Source organism: Triturus cristatus, chromosome 1_2, assembly GCF_964204655.1.
Source record: "Triturus cristatus chromosome 1_2, aTriCri1.1, whole genome shotgun sequence".
NCBI classification, from domain to species: Eukaryota; Metazoa; Chordata; class Amphibia; order Caudata; family Salamandridae; genus Triturus; species Triturus cristatus.
Genome location: NC_140580.1, coordinates 224,162,352 through 224,178,572, shown reverse-complemented (window position 1 = coordinate 224,178,572; position 16,221 = coordinate 224,162,352). Strand labels below are relative to the sequence as shown.

The 16,221-nt window shown below is 45.6% G+C and overlaps 1 long non-coding RNA gene across 1 annotated transcript in view; it reads right to left on the bottom strand.

Annotated features, from left to right (window-relative positions):
* The window catches only part of LOC146867082 (uncharacterized), a 62,825-nt gene that overhangs the window by 34,944 nt on the left and 11,660 nt on the right, over positions 1-16,221 (bottom strand). The window contains exon 6 of the long non-coding RNA XR_014966062.1: positions 15,257-15,337. This is a non-coding gene — a long non-coding RNA (uncharacterized LOC146867082). The remainder of the gene's footprint in view (positions 1-15,256; positions 15,338-16,221) is intronic.

Below are 16,221 nucleotides of genomic sequence, written 5' to 3'. Positions count from 1 at the left end.
CTGGTGTTGATTGTGGAACTAATAAAAGACTGCGTAAGAATTTATTTTCGGCTATTTGAATGCCCTACTTATGACAAACGTATGGCACACCTGAAGCCATCTTGGTTGGAATAAAGTGGTAACTCTTAAAACATTTAATTTAAAAAGGAACAAAATTAGGGGGTTCATTTTGCCATAGAAAGTATGATTAGTGCTGCAGAAAGAAAAATTAGGGCACATTTTGATTGACTTCTCAAATCCTCTTCTATTTCATTAAAACATTCTGACATGCAGACTGGAACATGCACTTTCAATACCAGCAGCAGACTTCCCTGGTGAACAGTAGCTTTACTACATTGATCTAATAAGCAACTAGAGTGCCAACATTCTGAATTTATGGCAAATGTGTGACACATCTGAATGCCTTCTTGATGGAATCAAAGTAAAAAACTGAAAGTATTTCCTACTGAGGAGACTGTAGTAAATGAGGAAATTAGGAAACATCATAACAAATAAGTCTCCCAAAATGGCCACCAGAGACAAAAGAGCCCAAATATCACCCAGATGTAGCCCAAGTATTGCCCTATGACAGAATGTCCCAGAGTGTTCTAACGAACAACTAGAGCGCTAACAGTCTTACTTATGACAAAAGTATGGCACACCTGAAGCCATCTTGATTGGAATAAAGTGGTAACACTTAAAACATTTAATTTACAAAGGAACAAAATGAGGGGGTTCATTTTGCCATAGAAATTATGATTAGTGTTGCAGAAAGAAAAATTAGGGCACATTTTGACTTCTCAAATCCTCTTCTATTTCATAAAAAAATTCTGACATGCAGACTGAAACATGCACTTTGAATACCAGCAGCAGACTTCCCTGGTGAGCAGTAGTTTTACTACAGTGATATAATGAGCAACTAGAGTGCTAACATTCAGAATGTATGGCAAATGTGTGACACATCTGAATGCCTTCTTGATGGAACCAAAATAAAAAACTGAAAGTATTCCCACTGAGGAGATTGCAGTAAATGAGGAAATTAGGAAACTTCATAACAAATAAATCTCCCAAGATGGCCACCAGAGACAAAAGAGCCCAAATGTAGGCCAAATATCACCCAGATGTAGCCCAAGTATAGCCCAATGACAGAATGTCCCAGAGTGTTCTTAAGAACAACTAGAGCGCTTACTGTCTTACTTATGACAAAAGTATGGCACACCTGAAGCCATCTTGATTGGAATAAACTGGTAACACTTAAAACATTTAATTTAAAAAGGAACACAATGAGGGGGTTCATTTTGCCATAGAAATTATGATTAGTGCTGAAGAAAGAAAAATTAGGGCACATTTTGAGTGACTTCTCAAATCCTCTTCTATTTCATTAAACAATTCTGATGCAGACTGAAACATGCACTTTTAATACAAGCAGCAGACTTCCATGGTGAGCAGTAGCTTTACTACAGTGATCTAATGAGCAACTAGAGTGCTAACATTCAGAATTTATGGCAAATGTGTGACATATCTGAATACCTCCTTGATGGAATCAAAGTAAAAAACTGAAAGCATTTCCTACTGAAGAGACTGCAGTAAATGAGGAAATTAGGAAACTTCATAACAAATAAATCTCCCAAGATGGCCACCAGAGACAAAAGAGCCCAAATGCAGCACAAATATCACCCAGATGTAGCCCACGTGTAGCCCAATGACAGAAGTGTGCAAAACACTTATTTTTTGTGTATTTGCAGTTTTATATAGTGCAGACTTGTCAGGTATTGGAGTGCTTTACATGAGCATTGGTTACATCACACAAGATCAAATTCATTTTGGTTGTAGACATGGGGAGATTAAGTGATTTGACCAGAATCACAGAATGTTGAGCTGAAGCAGAAACTCCAACCTGGTTCCCCAGTTGCAAAGTCTGCAGCTCTGGAAGTAACACCACATCCTCTCCCCTAGGTGCATCATTTAATCAAGTGGTCAACTGGATAAAAAAACATAAAGATTACAAATAAATTAAAAGTTCTTTGTCGCCATTTGAAAACTCAGAAAATATGTTCTCATTTTAGTTTTTTAGAGCACTAACCATAATTTTGATGCAAATAAGACCCTCTCATATACGTAATTTCTAAACGAAATACTCTAGGTATTACAGTTTTGATTACATCAAGATGACGTCAGGCGTTCCACACTTTTGTAATAAATATAGAATGTTCGCAATCTAGTTGTTCATTGGGATACTGTTGAGAGGCAGAGGCCAGGGGCACGGACTCTGAAAATTGAAGGCAGGTAGGAGAGTGCAGAGGCAACAATTTGACCACACTGGGCAGGCAGGAAGGGCAGTGGCAGCACAACAGACTATGGAGGGCAGTGGAAAGGGGAGGAGGGGCAACAAACCAACAATACAGGACTGGCAAGAGAGGCTGTGGCAATATAATAGACCATTGTGGGCAGAAGGAAGAGGCAGTGGTAGTACAACCATACGTGCCAACAGACCCGTTTCAGCCAGGAAACATCCAATGTTTTTAAGCTCAAATGGGCTTTATTTGATCTGTCTCCTGTCTACAATATCCTCTTTTTCAATGTAACTCAAAGGGGAAAATCAATACCCCAGTTTTTTTTCAAAATCTCCCTCTTACCAAGTTCAAAATGTTCACAAGTATGGTACATTGGATCATGGTTGGCAGGAGGAATTGGGGTAGGGACATGGACTCGGATAACAGAGGACAGGAGGGACATGGAGAGGTGCACCAAACTGACCCTACAGGGCAGGCATCAGGGTTTGCAGCAGCATAATACACCACACAGCGCATGCGGGACGGGAGTGCAGCACAACAATCCATAGAAAGCAATAGGGAGGGGACAGGACCATGCACATGGACAACAGAGAACAGAGGGTAAAGAGGCAATGGTAGCTAGTTGACCATAATGGACAGACAGGAAAGAAAGCTGCAGCATAACAGACCATAAAGGGCAGGAGGGACGGATCATGGGCATTATAATGGAACAGACAAGCCAGGAGGGAGGGAATAGGGGTCTGCACATGGAAACAGAGGGCTGGGGGCAAGGGGGCAGGGCAGGAGCAGCAAGATGACCATAGAGGTCAGGCAGGATGGGCACTAGAAACAAGACACACCATGGAGAGCAACAATGAGACTATGATGGCATACACACAGACCATGGAGGGAAGGTGGGAGGGGGTCTGGGGCAGCTAGCTGACCACACAGGGAAGGTGGGAGGGGCCATGGCAGCACAGAAGACCATGCATGGCAAGCGGGAGGGTTAGTGGCAGCACAATGGCTATGATGGGCAAGAAGGAGGGTGCAGGGGCATGCACAAAGGACCATGGAGGATAGAAGGGAGGGTCAGGACCTGGGCACAGACAAGAGAGTTCAGGGGAAGGGGCCTCACAACAGGAGGAGCAGTTGCAGCACAACAGACCAGGGAGGGCAGAAGGGTGTGGCAGTAAAATGGACCATGGAGGACAGGGGGAAGGGGATAGGGGCATGGCATGTGGACAGGCAGGGTGGAGGTGGCAGAGACAGGTTACAGTCATCTGACAATGCTAGGCATGTGGGAGGGGAGTGGCAGTTCAACAGAACACTCAGAGTAGATAGGAGTGGCAGGTCCATGGAACATGGTGGGCAAAAAGGATGGAGCAGGGGCATGCACAAAGACATCGGAGGGCAGGGGGAAGGAGAATAGGGGCAGCAAGCTAAGCACAGAGGCTAAGCAGGAGGTCAATGATGGGCCATAGAATTGGGCAATGGAGGGCAGGAGGAGTGGACTGGTACATCATGCTAAATGGAGGGCCGTGGCAGCACATCAGACCATGCATGGCAGGAGGGAGGAGGCTAGTCCATGGATTCAGACAACAGAGGATAGGGAGGAGGTGGATGGGGCAGCAAGCTAACTGTTCAGAGAAGGTGGGTGTTAGGAAGTTTATTGTTTTTAAAATATGTGTCTGTGCGAACTACTTAAAATATGAACAAGTATGCAGCATAATCTCACTTTTATTCAGGAAGAAGAGGACGTTTGTGACTGTGACTCCGGGCTCACTTGGCAGAAACACCCACTGACCCTCCACCCCCCATCGCAAAATGTAATGCCCGTGAAAAGGGTAGGTGGACGCAGTGTTATATAGAACATAGTCCTGAGAGCACGATTGAAAATGAAAACTAGATATAGTATATGGTATAAACTATGCACCAAAAAGTGTGACATAAGATGAACCGGGGCGTGAAATATAATATGCAATACATTGTGCGCAATGACAGATTCATTGGAGAGCGCGAGATAGCACAGGCACTAGCACGTGCTATGGGATATGCGCCTTGGAGTGTAATATGCACAGGGCAGTGTTGTGTAACCTAACTAGTCTCTAAAGTTGTTATATAAAATATGTGCTGGGGAGTGTAACGTTGCATATGCACTGTGACAAAGATATGGATCCCAGATTGTAATATGGATGGCATAGCGCTGTGCGTTATAACATAGGCATCGAGGAAGGCACGTTAGATGGGGCAATATAACCCGTGCGAAGGCAAGTGTGGCATTACATATTCACGGGGTGGTGTTACTGTGCACATGGGTTAGAGAGTGTCATAGCATACGCACTAGCTGGTGGAATACAACACAGAGGTATGAGGCACTCGGCGGGCACTGGTGGGTGTAACACAGCATTGGGCTCAGCCAGGAGCACGCTGTGACTCTCAAGTGAGGTTTGTCTCCTTTCCAGAGAGCCCCTGGGGGCTAACTAGCCCACCAGGTGCTTCCAGTAAGCGCCACTGAGCTGCGTTGCAGAGAGGTGGTCCAGGCCGTGCCACTTTTTACACCTCTCTACAATGCAGCTCTGTGGTGCTTACTGGAGGTACCTAGTGGGCTAGTTGGACCCTAGGGACCCTCAGGATTCAAATGAACTTAATTTCCCAACTAAAAACGGCCACAGGGCGTGTTTACACAGTGGTGAAGGGAGGGGACGGGGCCTGAGTTAAAGTGTGTAAACAAGCCCTGTGGCGCGTTTTAAGTTGGGGAAATAATTCCCCTTCAATCCTGAGGGACCCTGGGGGCCAACTAGCCCACCAGGTGCTTCCAGTAAGCGCCACTGCGCTGCGTTGCTGAGAGGTGGTCTAGGCCGTGCCCGTTTTTACATCTCTCTGCAACGCAGCTCTGTGGTGCTTACTGGAGGTACCTAGTGGTCTAGTTGGACCCTAGGGACCCTCAGGATTCAAGGGGACTTAATCTCCCAACTTAAAACGGCCACAGGGCGTGTTTACACAGTGGGGAAGTGAGGGGACGGGGCCTGAGGTGACGTGTGCAAACACGCCCTGAGGCGCGTTTTAAGAGGTAGTTTTAATCCCCTTCCATATTATATACTAGGGTCTTACAGCGGAGGTCATGCTGATCACAGGGGGACCCCAACGCATAGTGTTCCCTAGTGTATGTAGGTGTGTTCACTGTATTCTGAGTGTCTTTTAACATAGCACTGGCTCTAGGACTGGTTAGTCAATGGGGGAGTGTTCACTGTTGCACGCCATCCACGCAAAGCCTCTGATGAAGAGACATTCGAAACGCGTAAGGCGTAGCGTTGGAACTGTTAATTCTACCTGCATGCTTGATTCGCCTGTACCGTGCATTAAAGGTTTGGAGGTGAACCTTCCTGTTGTTCGAGTGCTTTCCTGCAAGTGTGGTAACCTCAGGAGCGTTGATTTATGAGCGGCAGCCCAGCCGCTGGGAGAGCACCACCTCGCGATCATTGGGGGCTACTGGGGATTTGGATACACCGATCCTATGGTGGAATAACAGGCAGAGGATAAAGACGAACAGACAAGCGGGGGGCTCATGCGGAGCCTCGCAACACAGCAGTGATTAAAAGTGCATCGATTCACGATTGAATAAGGGACTCTTTCTCCCATAATGCACCAATGTGGATGCAAGCATATCTATGGGGGAGTGTCCACTGTTGCATGCCATCCACGCAAAGCCTCTGATGAAGAGACATTCGAAACGCGTAAGACGTAGCGTTGGAACTGTTAATTCTACATGCATGCTTGACTCGCCTGTACCGTGCATTAAAGGTTTGGAGGTGAACCTTCCTGTTGTTCAAGTGCTTTCCTGCAAGTGTGGTAACCTCAGGAGCGTTGATTTATGAGCGGCAGCCCAGCCGCTGGGAGAGCACCACCCCGCCATCATTGAGGGCTACTGGGGATTTGGATACACCTATCCTATGGTGGAACAACAGGCAGAGGATAAAGACGAACAGACAGGCGGGGGGCTCATGCGGAGCCTCGCAACATAGCAGTGATTAAAAGTGCATCGATTCACGATTGAATAAGGGACTCTTTCTCCCATAATGCACCAATGTGGATGCAAGCATATCTATGGGGGAGTGTCCACTGTTGCACGCCATCCACACAAAGCCTCTGGTGAAGAGACATTCGAAACGCGTAAGGCGTAGCGTTGGAACTGTTAATTCTACCTGCATGCTTGATTCGCCTGTACCGTGCATTAAAGGTTTGGAGGTGAACCTTTCTGTTGTTCGAGTGCTTTCCTGCAAGTGTGGTAATCTCAGGAGCGTTAATTTATGAGCGGCAGCCCAGCCGCTGGGCGAGCACCACCCCGCGATCATTGGGGGCTACTGGGCATTTGGATACACCTATCCTATGGTGGAACAACAGGCAGAGGATAAAGACGAACAGACAAGCGGGGGGCTCATGCGAAGTCTCGCAACATAGCAGTGATTAAAAGTGCATCGATTCACGATTGAATAAGGGACTCTTTCTCCCATAATGCACCAATGTGGATGCAAGCATATCTATGGGGGAGTGTCCACTGTTGCACGCCATCCACGCAAAGCCTCTGATGAAGAAACATTCGAAACGCGTAAGGCGTAGCGTTGGAACTGTTAATTCTGCTTGCATGCTTGATTCGCCTGTACCGTCCATTAAAGGTTTGGAGGTGAACCTTCCTGTTGTTCGAGTGCTTTCCTGCAAGTGTCGTAACCTCAGGAGCGTTGATGTATGTATGTATTTATAGATATACACACACACATACCTACAAGGTACATTCACATAACTTTAACTATGGCAAGACTTCTAGCCTCTACCCTGAGTACCTCTGCCCTCCTCTGTCTCCCCTCTGCATCAGCCTGCATGCAGCAGATGTGAACCTGTGCTGCCCGAAACAGATACATTATTTAACTAAAGCATACCTTTTAATTCTCCTTTGCAGGACGACTTGACCTTTGTCCCAAAAACCAGGACATGTATTTAAAATTAAGGAAAATGTCAGGACACCGGGACAGTCCTCTGAAAACCGGGAGTGTCCGGGAAAATCTGGGACGTTCGGTCACCCTATCAACATTCTATGTTATTATTGTACTTTGCTTTTGGCATTCTGGTCGGTGGCTGTAACCCACTGGAGTCTTGACACCCGAAGGGTGGGCTCTACAAATAAACTACTTAATTTTTAATTTTATTGTGGTTCGTTTCCTACCACTGCTGCCACCCCTCACTCATCACCACCTTTAACATTACCTGGCCCTCCCCCAAAAAATATTTAAAAAACAATTACCTGGCACCCTTAGTAATACCACCCCTAACGCTCGCATCCAAATACACAAACCTCGCACACTTCTGTGCATTTTCACACTTCTCCCTCCCAGTACAAAAAAAATCTCTATGATGTCCTGTCATCCTGAACTCCACCCTCTACACAGCCCTCTCATCCCAACCTGAAACTGAGCTCCCCCATTTTCAGTCAGTGCTAGTGGCGTAACGAGCCTTGAGGGGGCCCCCCCTACAAAGCACATGGAGGGGGGCCCCCCCGGAGGCTCGGCCCACCACCTACCACTTTGCCCTACCACCCAGAAATCTAGGCAAGGAGGCAGGAGCTAAAGGACAGAGCCAATAAGACAGGGGATGGAGCGGTCTTGAATGTATTGTATTGTTATATTTATAGAGGGCCTACTACCCCTATGTGGAGCACTGGAGCGCTTGTGTACATGAGTACCAAGCTACAATATGTGTAGGGTGTGTGGTTGGAAGGGCGTTGTATTTGTTTTGATGCTATGTTGGAAGTGTTCCCATTCCATGTCGTGCATGAGGACCACTGACTGGGGTGCATGCAGCTTATTGTGCAATAGGATGCAGCGCTTAGCAATGGCTTATGAGGAGAGAGATATGAACACTATTTTGTTTTTCATCTCTCTGCAGGTCCCCTCATGGTATTTATTTTGTTCCAATCCCACCTTTGTGATTACTGCACAGTGTCGTCCAATCTGTAAATACTGTGCCTACTGTTTAAAGTTAATGGTCCTGAGTAGACATAGATTAAAGAGTGCACAGTGAGTGATGCAACAGTGTGAGAGTAGGGTAAGAGGAGCGACTGTAGGGTGAGTGAGGTGACCATATGTAAGTGCAGAGTTGAACAAAGAATGCATTGTTAGTTATGGGCTTATTTGAGTGAGATTGCAGATTGAGCAGTGAGGGGGAGAGGTGAGTGAAGTGTGACATGAGTGCAGGGTGAGTAGTGTGCTTGTGTGACTGCAGGGTGAGGTACAGGGTGAACAGCACAAGTCACAAGTGCACTGCGAGTGCAGAGTGATGACTGAGTGCAGGGTGAGCGGGTGAATGGTGTGAGTACATGGTGGTCAGTGTGAGTGCATTGTGATTGCTGTGAGTGCAGGGTGAGTGTAAAAGTGAAGGGCGAGAATGAGGAGTGAGTTGTCTGAATGCAGGATGCATTCCTGGACACTTGAAGTAACTCAGCATGTTATTGAATGCGGCGTAGAGTTTCAGGTATAAGTTAAACTATTGTTATTCTGACATTAATAGGGTTAGAGGGTGTAGGAAATAATGTGCTGATCGTGCAAAAAACTTCCAGTCTTATCATTAGGTTTGCCAGCTCATTATTTTGATACCCCTACAGGACAAAAATAAGCATCACCTAAAGCCGGATTTTCAGCACTTATCTGTGCATACTTCGAACAGCAAATATAAATAGAAAACACTTTTAATTGTGTTCTAGGGCTACCTGAACGATCCATGACTGGTAATTAAAGGGAACAAAGACAGAAAAGTCAAATTACAAATGAATACATACATTTTTATTTATAACCCTATTTAGTGTCAAGACGAGGTCTTTCAGTGTCTTTAAACAACACATGGCTGGCATTTTTCTTTTGGCAACCCTACTTTATATTCCTTTTTTATGAAATGCATTCTCACACTACAGCAGTAAATGTAAATTTCAAATGTAAGGAATAGGCAGAGTGGGGCCCAGCGGGTACTGGAACCAGAAAAAAAACTATGCCTAGGTATCCAGTTTACAAAGGTATGTAAATATGCAAATGGTCTCTGGCCCTCGAGGCAGTTGCCTTCAACCCCCTTGCTTCTGGGCCTGGTACCTTTACACTAATCAACATCCTTTGATACTGTCTATCATCAGGCACTACTACTGTGACTTGAGAAACTCGACCTATAAATAAATGATCACCTTAGCGACAGATAAAGCTTTGTACCTAAATCAATATTTACCTCAGCTGCTCACATCCTGCTCTGCGGCATCCCACAAGCGTCACTCGTTTCACCAGTCTTGTTCAACCTCTACCTCTCCTGATCAGATCAATCAACCTCACTTGCTACAGCTATGCAGATAGATGTAGATTATTCTAAAAGTAGGAGACCCTACAAGCGTCAATAGTCAGATGTTCTGTCTTTAAGGCACTTTACAGTTCCATTGGGCCCGATTCACAGAACTAACTTAAGACAAAATCCTAAATGTACTACTTATTACTAGCCGAGGGACTCTGTCTTTGTCCCTGACCAAGCCTTTGTGGATAACCTTGCGGTTCTCTTCCAGACCAAAGTTAAAATGGTCTATGAGGAACTTCTGAACTCACTGCAGGTCAACAGTACCAACCTCCTAGAGACATGGGAAAGACATTCCTGCCAAGATAGTCTAACCTATTTCACCAGTCTGGATGAAAAGCAAGTGGTAGACCTACTTTCACTAACAAAGTCAGGATATCCACTTGACCCCTGTCCCCCATACATTTTACATTTAGCTGCGGATGAGGTAGGCGCAGCATGACCCCTTTGTTAAATCTAGTCATCGGAACAGGGAACTTTCCAGTAGGATGGAAAATGGCCTGTATTAGGCATATTTTGAAAACCATCACTTGAACCTTTGGAGGCAAAAAATTATCGCCCCATCTCCTGTTTGCCTCTGACCTCCAAGGTCTTGGAGAAAGCCATTAATTTGGAATTGACTACCTACCTTGAGGAAAATAACCTTCTGGATCCCACCCAGCACGAGTTCAGAGCTTGACATTCCACTGAATCAGCTCTGATCATGGCAACAGAGGAGATTCGAAGGGTGTTGGGTTACGGTGGCAGGGCAGCCCTAATATTGCTAGAACTCACGGCAGCATTTGACACTGTAAACCATACAGTGTTACTAAATAGGCTGCAGTCAGTGGGAGTCAGCGGCAAGGCCCTGTCTCTTCCCACATCTTTCCTCGACTCTAGGGAACAAATAATACATTGGGAAGGCTCACCCTCCTGGGTGCAGTCCCCCAGGGTTCGGCACTTTCGCCCACCCTGTTCAATATTTACATAACACCAATGGCCAAATTGATCAAAAGTCATGGCCTAGTGCTTGGGTCTTATGCCGACGACACACAACTGATGGTGTTGGTTACTCAAAACGACAGTATGTCAGCCGAGCGGTTCTACGACTGTCTTTCCTCGGTGATGTCATGGATGAGGGTCAACTTTTTAAAGCTTAACACTGAAAAAACTGAGAGCCTAGAATTTGGCAAAAAAACCTTCAATCTGGACCCAATGCTGGTGGCCTCCTGAAGCCGGTACATGTCCATCGCCGATAACCAAGGCCAGAAATCTCGGTTTTCTCATCGATAAGGATCTCACCTGTGCCCCCCAAATTAACCAAGTGGTCTCTGCCTACTTTTTTACACTTATGATATTGCGTAAAATTCTTCCATTCATCCCGCTTTCCCACAGGAAAACGGTGGTTGGCGCCCTTATTCTGTCAAGGTTAGATTATTGCAATGCCCTTTATTTGGGTGCTGGAGTGAAACAGCTTAACAAGCTTCAGTCACTTCAAAATGCTGCAGCCCGAGTTTTGTATGGTCTACACAAGCATCACTCCACCTCAGCCAGCATTAAACAACTACACTGGCTTCCGGTGAGACAACGGGTGGAGTTCAAAGCTCTATGCCTTGTGCATAATGCCCTCTATGGAGGTGGGGCGGAAGATGTACAATCACTATTCCCCAGCTACACCGCGTCGCGCTGTTTAAGGTCCATGGACATTGGGCTGGTTCTTCCTCCCAAGATGAAGAGGGTTAGTTGGGGTGGCAAACGCTTTTCATTCTTGGCAGCCAAACTGTGGAACTCCCTCCCAGTCGCACTCCGACTTCAGCCATCACGGACCATTTTCAGGAAAGCTATAAAAACCAGGCTCTTTACACAATGCTAACCTCAGTGCAACTCTCAGGTCATCCTACCTAGCGTCAAGACGCCTCGGCATAAGTGCGCTCTACAAATACGCTCAGTCAGTAAGTCAGACTTTTGGTATTCACAGAAGGCATTTAGTAGTAGTAAAGTTAGGATTTTGTCTTAAGTCTGCCTTAAGGCTGTCCTACATTTCTCTTAAGTTTGTCTTGTCTGTCTTAAGTCTGTCTTAAGTTTGTCTTAAGTTTGTCTTAAGTTTGTCTTAAGTCTTTCTTAAGTCTGTCTTAAGTCTGTCCTAAATTTGTCTTAAGTCTGTCTTAAGTCTGTCCTACTACTTTTGGTATTCACAGAAGGCATTTAGTAGTAGTAAAGTTAGGATTTTGTCTTAAGTTTGACTTAAGTTTGATTTAAGACAGACTTAAGACAGACTTAAGACAGTCTTAGGACAAACTTAAGACAAACTTAGGGCCACCACCACCCATGCACCACTACTGACTCGGACAGACGTCCCTGAGGCAGAAAAGGGCAAGGCTAGCCAGGCAGGGGGCCCGGGGCTAGTAATAATTAAATTATGCCCGGCAGCTGCAGCCGCTGCACGGTGAAAGATGGTCCTTCTCAAGACAGTCTCTGGCGTAGCTGGGTCCTGGGATGCCTCTCACCTCACTGGTCACACGCATGCCCTCTATGCTGCAGCCCCACCCTGAAGACTGTGCAGATGCAGAGACAACTGCGCGCTGCGCACCCAACACAACATTTAATTAAATGAAGAACCCAGCCCAGAGGCCCGGCTGCCGGCAGAGGCGGCGAGGCCCTGGCCTGCACACGAATGCATAGCCGCCAAGGTTTCAGATTGCTTATGTGTGACATTTTCATAATTTCACTGTAATTATTAGGGGTGGGCGGAATTTGCGAAATTCGCTTTCGCAATCTTTCGCGAAAATGTTGAAAATCTCCGCAAACACCCCGGAAATATTGCGAAGACGCAGAAGTGTTTTTCCCGCCTGTTCGCGGTATTTTTTGCATGATCGCCGCTCGCCAACTTACCCGTGCGGTTGCTCACGGGCGCGGCCATCTTGTTTTCACTTGTCCCGCCCTCTCGCGATGCTTACTTCCTGTTCCGGGTCGCGCAATGCATGTTCGCGCCCGTTCACGGTAGATATTTCCTGTTCGCGAACGCTTTTACTTGATCGCGTTGCTTTTTGCTTGCTCGGGGAAAAAATATCGCACGAACTTGCGCACGTGGTCGCATTGGGCGCGGCCATCTTGTTTTTCACTCTATTGCATGGTTCTGGGGCCTGATTTTGAATCCTCCCTGCATCTTTTTAATCCTTTGTTTAAAGCCACTTTTTTTGATCTTTCTTATTTATTATTTCTCTAACTATTTTCCTGCTTCTATATTTTTGTTTTTTGTCTACTTTTTTTTTGTTTTTTAGCTACTTTTTCACTCTTTCTATTGCCTGCTATTTATTTCCTTTACTTCTTTAATTTTATTACCTTTTCTTTCCCGCCCCATCCCAGAACGATGTCAAAGGGTAGGGCTCGTCGTCGCAGCCAGAGCCGCGACCACCTTCCTTGCGGAAGGCGGCGCCCACAAGGGGTGCAGGCACGGGCCTTATTTGGGGAGGTGGAGTTGGCTGCACTCATTTTCTTTGTGCAGCGCCACCTCCCCTCAACCCTGGCAGCAGGTGGCAGGCCTGGGTCCGGGTACGGCCTCCGGGAGCATCTGCAGCGGTGGGGGAAGATGCGCCCAGACGCAGTTGACGCACCGGTGGTCCGACATCCTGGACCGTGAGCAGGACCTGCTGGACCTGCTAGGAGTGGAGGTCCCGGGTCTTGGTGAGTAACTATTTAATTATTACTACTTTGTGTCTGTTCTTCTGCTCTGTGTTATATATTGCGAATATCTTTTTTTTCTTCCAACCAGCTAGAATGTTGCTGCTTACATTCCAGGTTAATTATGTTTAAAAGTCTTCTGTGATTATGACATAGGTGCTCCTCTGCAATACTACTAATCTTACTTGTTTGCAACTTTGCGTTTGCGCTCGCTTAGCGTGATTCTGTAAGAGTTTATTTTAGAGAAATTAAGTTACGTAATGCTACAGTGACTCTAGTCCACTCCTTACTTTGTCCTGTCACTAAGAGATAGGGGCGGATTGATACTTAGGTTTAGGAACTTTGTATGAGTTTCCAATTTGTTAGTGGTATGCGTGATGCCCCCTCAGTTACGTGACGTGCTGCTAGTACGCCAGTCTTTATTAGAACCTTTTCTAGTTTGTTCAATGAGTGGTGGTAATTGGCTTAGCACTAGCAGAACATCAGCATCAATCAATCAACCCAAAATTTGGTGTATACAAAAAATGTAGTCATGTGTCCTCCGTTTGACCATATGCATTGTTGAGGAATAAAAGAAGTGAAAATGCATACTTAATGTACAATTGGCATGCCTGGAATAGGTGGGCTAGGTCGGGTGGTACGTCGTACTTAGGCTTAGTTGTAACTTGGAACTCTGGAATCAGAATGGAAGACTGGATTACTGTTGATAAATAGTAACTTAAGTAGTCGATCCGCGAATCCCCCGAAACTACTTGTTGACCAGATGAGATCGGTCAATTTAGTTATTGCAATTGTTGTTTACATAAGTGTTTTTTGACCATTCTTTAAAAATATTGTATTTGTTTGACACCATCCATCAATGTTTGACTCTTTCTTATATCTTTCCTGTTCATCAGCACCCAGGGGCAGACAGACAGGGAGTGGGCAGTGGGCGGGACAACAGCCAGAACACCACAACCAGGAGGACACCAACGAGGGCTCCTTTGCTGGTCCCAGTAAGTCTTCTTGTTTTTAATAACATTTCTTATTCCATAACTTTTACTGCACCATATTTTTCACGAACTATTGTTTCAGTTTCCCAATGCTATTTTTTACCAACAATTATCCTTCGATCTGTACGGTTTCAAAAATCTTGTTATCCCTGCCTCTGCTATGATGACTCTCTGTACTACTACTACTATCAGTCTGTCTGTACTGTAGTAACTAAGCTTGCCCAGTTGGCCAGTGCCACTCTTTATTTGAAAGGTTGTAATAAAACTCAGATTCATCAGTAGCTCTAGCCATTGAGTCCAGTCCTTTGGGTCGTCCTCTTGTACTACTTCTAGTCTTATTGATCTTGAGTCTTTGTTAATCTTAAGGCTTTGATAATTCACAGCAACCAATGCCCAACCAGATTTATTACTATTTTTATATGATAGCCTATAGGACATACTACTACTGTTGTAGGGATCTTTCACATACAGACCTTTGCACAAGAAAATAGGATGTTGGTGATGGTAGGTTGGACCTTCCTCACATACCTCAATCAGAAATTCAGAACCCACCACAATCCCCTGCTCAACTAGAGTACTGTCTTGTCATAACTATCAGGTCTCCGAACCCTCCCCCCAAGATACCCAACAAGTAGACAACCCAGAACATAACATAACACACCCAACCTTTCAGTCGTGGAAGCAATGCACATGCACACCCTTCCTTTAATTTGCTCACTCGTGTAAGTTAGTCCACACCACATACCACCAAGTCTATGTAAGTTCAAAATGTTTATTTTGAATTGAGAAGCTCTGTACATTGTTCTATTATATAATGCAGCACCAACCGGAAAATCAATAACATTAAAACAATAAACATTGTTACACTTACTTACAGTTGGGAATTAAATCATGATAACTGAACAGGCAGCACCACCATCCCCTAGGAATTTAGTTTATATAAATGTATAAATGAAGATCTCTGAAGGGACCCCTCACCTTAGAAGAACCTAGTACTGGTAGTTGTTGCCTCATTCATAAGCTCTGCAAAGCTCTGGTTCGTAGAAGGGAATCTTCCGTCTGTAATGCGAAAAATGAAACGGTGCGCGTTAGTATATTGCAACTTGCAAGCATTTCTCAGCCGTGCCAAAAAGTGTAGCATTTATGGATAAGCAATATGGACTATGATGCGTTATGGTATAATCGCCCTAATAATTGTAGAGGGGGGGGTGTTGCCTTTCTTTTTAACAAAAGTCTCAAGGTAACACAAGTGGGGGCTGAAAACTGTGACTGTGCAGAGCTCCTAGGGATAAAAATTTCACTCAAAACCTCCTGCATCCTGCTGCTGGCTGTGTATCGTCCACCCCAGAGCTCGCCAGATTTTAATGATACTTTTCTCGAGCTCTTGGTTAACTTGTCCTCTAGATACAAATTCCTTATGGTGGTAGGGGACTTCAGTTACCACTGGGATAAGACACCTAGAGACCCCATAGTGGGCGAGTTTGGAAATAACCTTTCCTCACTTAACCTATAGCAATTAGTAGTAGGACCTACACACGAGAAGGGCCATACACTTAATTTAGTTTGGTCCTCTATACCCCAGACAGAAATATTTGAAGTCAGTCCCTGTAAATGGTCGGACCACTTTTTGGTCAAGTGCTGGGTCCCAGGAGATCCCCCACCCGCAGGGTCGAGTCTACTGTGGAGGAAGGTCCGATCGTGGAAAAAGATAGAGGCAGATTCCTTACTTGCCACGCTGCTTTCCACCTCACCTCCTATGGTGAGGGAATCAAATCTGGATTCTGATACCACAGCCCTCATGGCCTGGAACAGCGCCGCTCTGGACAAATTGGCTCCCGAACGGCTAGAAAAGACCAGAGCTAAAGGAAAGGGAGCACTGTGGTTTGATGCTTCACTTAGAGAACAAAATCAAGCTCTTCGCAAGGTGGAAAGAAGGTGGAGAC